Raw genomic sequence first — 7914 nt, 5'->3', positions numbered from 1 at the left:
TTTGGAAAAGCAGTCACTGCTCTGAACATCTGAACCATCTTTCTAGACCCCTCTTCACTTCTTATGACCCTCCTCAGTTCTTGGCTTCAGAGCTTGGATATCAGATTCATATATATAATAGAGTGTATGTTATATAATACTGTTTTAATATGACAAAGTGAACATCCATTTATATATCTTAAAGATTAATAGGTGTGTTAGTAATGTCTTCTAAAATTGCCTGTGTTCTCTGCAACAATATATATATCTTTATTTTTGTGTGTTCTCCATTGTGGTTTTTTTTTTATGACAAAGAATGTTTATTCAGGCTTGATCCCTTGGCAGCTTATGTATAGAAATACATCAGGAAACTATAAATAGGGTTGCATGAAGTCCTTTGGCTCAGCTTCCTCGGTGGGCCCCCTTCTCAGCCTCTCACTTCAAATTCTCAGAATGCAGAAAGTTGGGGTCACTTCTTGGCAGCTTCTGCCTGGGCTGCCAAATCCGCCTCTTTCTGAGCAGCCAAAAACACGGCTCGTTCCTTTTGGAAAGCTGCCAGTTCTTCTGCACTGAGGTCCTTCACCACACGAATGCCCAGGGAACGGGCAGAGCCAATGATGGAGCGGACCACAGAAGACAGAGGTACATCTTGCGTGGCAAAAGTATCATCCTTAGCTTTCACACAGGCAATCTCGTATATGTGCTTCAAACTCAGCAGGCTTGCCACCTCTTTCCCTGTTTGCCAGGCCCCCTTCTCGATCCCAGCAGCTGCCTTCAAAAAGTAGGAAATAGTAGGCTGTCCAATCTTGAGCTCAAATGTTCTGTCAGGCTTTATAAAAATTTTTGTGGGCAGGAGAATGCCTTCTTTGATGTCCCTTGTCTTCTCGTTGAACTCTTTGCAGAACTGGTTGATAGAGACACCTCGCTGACCCAAGATGGGACCTAGTGGAGGCCCAGGAATAGCTTGGCCTGCTCGCACGATAGACCGGATCACGCCGACAGCCTCGGGCTTCTTGAGGGTCCGAGTGACCTGGCTTAGCTTCGACATGATGTAGGATTTTAATCTAAGTTCGCCTCGGAAAAGCAAAGAACTAAGCTCTGAGTGCTGCCATTTTGGGACAGAGGTCACCTCCATTGTGTTTTACCTATAATACAAATCCACAAATATGATTCATAAATATTATTTCCGTTAGAAAGTTATTTATAAAAATAAAATATTTATCCTAAATATCTATTAAACAAAAAATCTTAGACAAATAAGTTTCTAAAGGAAATGATATTTATGAATCATATTTGTGAATTTATAGTGTTCCTGTCATAAAGGTTTAACTTATACCTAAGTGTGAAAATCCAAATTTAAATCCTAGTTTTATACATATTAAAGTTACATTTTCTCTTTGAAATTAATGGTTTATCTTTAGGATATTACTTATAAATTATATCAATTATATTTTTCAACAACTTTAGAAATCATTGTCTATTGTAAAAAAAGTAGGGAGTCCAATTCACAATATAGAAAGAAGCGACAACTTTTGGAAAAGGACTATGGTAGCTCAGGAACTAAGACCAACAATTGGTAAATGGGGTTCCAGCTTCCCTATGGTAAAGGAAACCGTCCATTAATTGAAGAGACTGTCTACAGAATAGGAGAATATCATTACCAGATGTACATTGGACAGAGGATCAGTGTCAAACATACACAAAGAACTCATAAAAAAAAATACCATGTTAAAAAATAGCCTGATGAAAAAGTGGAGCATGGAACTAAGGGAGTTCTCAGATGACAAACTGTAATGGCCGACACACTGCCTTGGTTACTCTAGTTGTCATACTGAAATTACTTCAAACATGGCCAGTACAAGCTTTTCTTTGATGTGACTTCTTGACATCTTCATGTAGTTCTTTGAAGATATTCTTCTCAAACAGTACTCTGCTTTTTTTATAGTCCTCTTCAAACTGAAAACTTTCAAAGAAACTCAATTTCTTCTAAAGGGGAATGAGCTGTAGAAATATAGACCTGGGTACTCATGGCACTCATGATTATTCAGGTGGCTTTGCTTTGTCAGTGTTCCAATAGACACCATGAAGAAACATATTTTCAAAGAAATCATGAGGTCACATAAAATTGTTGTTTCTTTAGTTTTATTCCTTACTTGAATCTCCCTAGAAAAAAGAATACAAGTATTGGTTCTGTTATTATAAATTAAATGTAATTGAGGACATTGTTTTCAAAATCAAAAAAGGTTTCTGCTACTGTATCTTTACAAAAAGGGATCTGAGAGACACATGATGGTATATATTTGCAATATAATCCATGAACTGATGAGGTTGAGGCAAGAGGATCAGATGTTGACTGGTAAATAATGAGGGGCCATTTCAAAGAATAAAACTTTTCTTTTGGAAAAGGAGAAATCTTAATTGGGACAAGGGAGTCAAGCTGTTTCTGACCACATTCAATGAACATGGTTTCTCAACTTATTAGTAGCACAATACTCTTTATGTCTATATTATCTCTATGCACACTCCTGGAATCTAACAGTTTTATTGTCTCATCAAGGTAAAAATAATAAAAGTGTAGCTTCAAGACACTTGAGGCTCCTGCTAGGGCCCTAAGGCAGACACCTGCTCTGACAATGCCAACTTGGGAGGCACCAGCCTGGGTCTGAAAGAATCAGCAGCACTGGAGAATGCGATGGGATCCAGCATCGACTTTGAAGACATCTCTACATTGGAGGCAGATATTCACCTTCCCCAACTCTTCATTAACATCAGCCTCATGGACATAGACCAGGTGAAAGCCCATGAAAACTTCCTCACCAGGTGAGGAAGAATGACCACAACGCCTCCAAGCTCCATGATAGAGCTCCTTGGGCCAAAATCCAGTGCCAGGACCTGGTGAAGAGAAAGGGGGCTATAGGCAGTGCTGGGGACAGTGAAAGGGCTACTGACAACATCGCAAAGCATTTGGAGGACGAAGCTCCCAAAGCAGCCCCAGCAGGCACAGAACAGGGGCAAGAAAGACCACGTGGACAGAAAACAACTCCAAGAAACAGAGGAGCTTAAGAGGGCAAGGAACAGTGTCAAAGCAGAAGAGAAGCCCACCAAGAGGAAGGGGAATTCACCTGAGCTCAGCCACAATAGATTTAAAAGTCTCGAACCCACCTCACCATTCACATGCTGGAGTCTGTGCAGGTCTTTCACCCACTGGGGAAGAAGAGTGAGAAAAAAACTGGCATCTCCTAAGGAGGTCTAAAAACATTCAGCAGCAACCAAGATCGTGCGCCAGGCCCAGACACCACAGAACTGCTAGATATGCTTGAGGGCCAGGGCAAAAAAACAAACAAACAAACAAACAAACAAACAAACCACCCTCCAGGTAAGAGTCAGAAAGCAGTACTCATGGGAATGTCTCAGTAGGAACTGCCCCACCTGTGCAAGTCAGGTTAGTACCTCTGCCTTTCGAAACCTTGAACAAGCTTCGAGCCAGACCTGATTTTAAAAAGCCTCTCTCCCCGGCTTCAAACAGGGCCAGCACAGCTTATCCTGAAGGGAGTTATTCCCATTTAGCCCAGCCTACCACACTTTCAACCACATCCTTTCAGGTCATCTTTGATGGCTTCTGCCAAACCAGCCCTGTCAATTTCTTACAGTGCCAGGTGACATAACGTAACCAACCCATCCAGTTTAATCCTGTGCTTCATTTCTCTGCCTTAAAGCCTGAAGCATCATCTTACACTTAGCTCCAGGGGGAGGCCATGAAGAAGGGGGCTCAACAGGAGCTAGAGAATGCTGCAAAGTATACCTCTTCTGGGAAACTATAGCTTTTCCTTCAGAAGGAAAAAGATATGGAAATTTCTAGATATTATAGCTATGCAATTAAGGAGCTGGCCAGATCTTTATAACAAAGTACTTTTTACCATGGACAAGAAGAGATATAGTCACCGTTACAGATATATACAAGGACAAAGAAACATATGTAAATATGTATATACATAGGTACATGTGTGGGAATATAGAAGACTATATATAGATGAATACACAAAATATTAATATCCACATATGTTTGAATACATACTAAAATTACCTAAAAGGTGTTAAGTTGGTTATTTTATTTGTGACTAATATAAGTGTCTTCTGAAGTTCCTTTTAATATCAATTATTTAATTTTTATCGTATTTATATGAAATGGAACTCAAGAAACATTTATTTAACATTAAATCAATTTAGAAAAAAGAAACTCCTGGCCCCTGTACATTTAAAATTATTTAGTTTGTGTATATGTTAAGATATAGGATGAAATTTCTTTTAATTTTAAATAAAGTCCAATTGTAATAGTGACTGTAAGGAAATTGAAGTAGCTAAAAAGAATGTTAAGGTATTTTATATCACAGTGTAAAAAAAAAAGGCAAATGAAAATGTATTTTAAAATGAGGGTTCTTATCTGACCAGTAAAATTAAAAGGGACTCAGCTACTGATCATGAGAAAGGTAGCAGTCATATGAAGTATATGTTTGCATGAAACAAAGCGAATTGGGAGTTACATTCTCAAAAGTACAACAGTAATTAAATGGAAGCCTTTATTGAGTGCTTTCTTTTTCTGCACTTAAATAGAAAGCAACAGTCAAGTTTGTTTACAATGTCAGCATGTTTGGACAGATTACTTATTGTTTATGGCAATCTTTTCATTACTTTATTATACATAACAACTTGATTGTGACAGGGGACAATCCAAAGAAAGCAATTGAGTAGAGTCCATTTTTTTTTCAGTCACCATACAAAGTAAATTGAATTATTAGCTGGATCCCTCATGATTAACAACTCCTCAAATTGCTAGTTTGTAATCATAGATAGACAGAAGATAAGTGTAAAATGCTCTAATCATCATTGCACAGTCAAGGGCTAGTAAAGCATCCTGCTGCGATAAGCTCCACTGAATGCTTCACTCATCACCTTATCCTTGAATCTTCCTGTGGAAAGCTTTACAATACCCATTCAAAGTGAAAAGCCTAAATATAACATGTAAGGAAATAGAAATTAACAAAAACTAGGTGGAATGATTTGGAAGCTGGAGAAGTTTGAAAAAAAAAAAAAAAAAACAGATACCTATATCCCTAATTGTATAACATATATTTACATTGGCAATTTAGCCAATAAATGTTAACTGCTTACATTTTCAAAATTAATCTGTTGCCTTTTCCTCTTTTAACCCAAATTCTGTATAAAATAACAAACAAAATATCTTGGGAGGTCCATTAACATTTTGCTAATAGATACATTAAGGAAAATATTTCTTTCTAACTACTTAATTATATCTGCAGAGAATAATAAATATGGAAGGTAAATTTACATGAGCCTTCCTCTAGATTATCTATCACCTTATCTACACATATGAATACCTTTGCTCATTGAAATGGGATTCTTTCTTTTTTAACTTAATACATAATAATTCAGTATGTATGGTTAGTACAGTGCTGTGCAATTACATCTGTTAAGACAGAGACCTGTTTGAAATTCTTAAAGAGGATAATTGTGAAAGAAAAACTTTTCAAATATAATACTCAAGAATTCTGCAGCACATCTGGTCTAGTAGTTTGTCCCTTTAGTAGGTTACATTGAGTGACAAATAATGTTCATCATAGTAGTAGAATGTTCTTGTATTTTCATGTATTTCTTCTTGATAAATGAGGATTATTATTATCTTCTTGGAGCCAGATGTAAATTCAGATAGGTTAGCTTGTGACAGTAAGTTACACTCTCCTAAGAATATTTTTAATATAGGCAGTTCAGAGACACATAAACAAGTAAACATGCATACTTCCCTAGTGAAAAGAGATTTGGGAGGGTCAAGGAGATGGTTCAGCAGATACAGACACTAGCCTCCAAGCCTGACAACATGAGTTAGATCCCTGAGATCTACATGGTAAAAGAAAAGAACTGACACCTTTAAGTTGTCATCTGACCACAACAAATGGATACAAAATAAATAAGCAAATAAATAAATATACACATATATACACACGTATATATAATATATACATACACACACAAATAAGTGTAGTTTTACAAGATTTTGAGTAACGAAAAGAGAGCTATAAAGACTTTTGTTCATGGCATTAATGGAAAAGAAAAGGAGAATGTCTAAAGTCAGGGTTCACATTTGACTAATAGAAAATAGCAAAGTGGGAGTGGTCAGATTACAAACAACTCATCACAAAGAATGAAGAATATCTGACTGTGTGGGTTAAAGCTTGCTCACATTAACTTTCATTGTCAAAATTTCAGTTACTGTTATTTAAATATTTTTCTGTAAGAACAACAGTTATTTTCTCAAATTCTAGATTAAAGATATAGACTGTGCTCTGATTAGGACAACATTGTTTTTATGAATTTTCTTGAAAAGAATATATATATGTATATTATATATATAATATACATACATATATATATTCTTATATATACATAAGAATATATATATGTATGTATATTATATATATATTATATATATTCTTTCTATGGTTTAAAAGGTTTCCTCTTTACATTTGTTTGTTACAAAAATATCTTAGGTTTCTATTACAATGATAAAACAGTATGAAAAATGTCAGCTTTTCGAGGAAATGGTATGTTTCAGCTTAGAACTCTCAGGTTACACACTATTACGTTGAAAAGTCAGGGCAGACATTCAAGGCCAGAGTTTAGAGGAAGGAACTGAAGCAGAAGTGTGATGGTTTGTATATGCTCCGCCCACAAAGTAACACTATTATATATAAGGTGTGGCCTTGTTAGAGTAGATGTATCACTGTGAGTGTGGGGTTTAAGAACCTTCTATTTGCTGCCTTGAAGCCAGTATTCTGCTAGCAGCCTTCAGATCCTCCTGCACCATGCCACCTGGATGCTGCAATTTTCTCACCTTGATGATAATGAACTGAACCTCTGAACCTGAAGGCCAGCTCCAATTAAATATTGTCCTTGTAAGAGTTGCCTTGGTCATGGTGTCTGTTCACAGCAGTAAAACACTAAGACAAGAGTCCATGGAGAAGTGAAGCTTAATGCCTTGCTTCCCCTGGCTCACTCCTCATGGATTGCTCAGGCTGCTTTCTTAGAGTTCCCAGGACCACCTGCCCAGAGATGTCACTACCTACAGTGAGCTAGGTCCTCCCACATCAATCATCAGTAAAGAAAATGCACATACAAGTTTGCCCACAGGCCAATCTAGTGAAGGCTTGTTCGCAGATGAGGTTCCCTCTTCCAAATGACTCCAGTTTGTGTTAAGTGACATAACTATCTAGCACATACATTGCTGTGACTAACAATAAAGCACACTTTACTTTTGCTTGCCAGGTGGCAGCAAAGAAATCCATCATGTATTTGCTATTAGTGCAAAAGGAGAAGGCTACTTTTCTTTGATTTTCATTGTCCAGACTCTTCCATATGAACTATATGAGGGCATTCATTTTGTCTTATTCTATCTTGTTTTGTCCTGTTTGGCTGTCATCTTTTGGAGGACTGCAATTTTCTGAAAAAGAAATGGAAAACTAGATCTTGGGAAGAGGAGAGATGGGGTAATCTAGAAGGAGTGGAGGAAGGGGAAATGGGTTGGGATATATTGTATGAGAGGATATTGTATTTTCAATAATTTTTAAAGTTTTCTTCAACAATATAGAAAGGCAGGGTGTGGAGAAGTAGCTTAGTGACTAAGAACAAGTTCTTCACATACAGAGGACCAAGATTCAATTCCTAGGACTTACCTGGCAATTCATGGCTATCTGTAACTCTAGTTCTGGAGAATCTGATTCCCTTATCAGGATTCTTCAGACTATGAATGTATACAAGTAGTACCCAGACCTGCACAAAAGTGGTACACAGTCATACATGCAGGCTAAACACCCATATACATAAAACAAAACTATATGTAAAAACAAATGTTGAAATATACAA

The 7914-nt window shown here is 37.1% G+C and overlaps 2 pseudogenes; one reads left to right on the top strand and one right to left on the bottom strand.

The window, feature by feature from the left end:
- Positions 1-393: 393 nt before the first annotated feature.
- LOC117695202 (large ribosomal subunit protein uL11m pseudogene) lies at positions 394-1091 on the bottom strand (annotated as a pseudogene).
- Positions 1092-1524: 433 nt separating this feature from the next.
- On the top strand, positions 1525-3222 carry LOC117695034 (uncharacterized protein C2orf78 homolog; annotated as a pseudogene).
- Positions 3223-7914: the final 4692 nt, after the last annotated feature.

Source organism: Arvicanthis niloticus, chromosome X, assembly GCF_011762505.2.
Source record: "Arvicanthis niloticus isolate mArvNil1 chromosome X, mArvNil1.pat.X, whole genome shotgun sequence".
Lineage (NCBI taxonomy): Eukaryota > Metazoa > Chordata > Mammalia > Rodentia > Muridae > Arvicanthis > Arvicanthis niloticus.
Note: the sequence above shows the minus strand (reverse complement) of the source record. Positions and strands in the feature narration are given on the sequence as shown.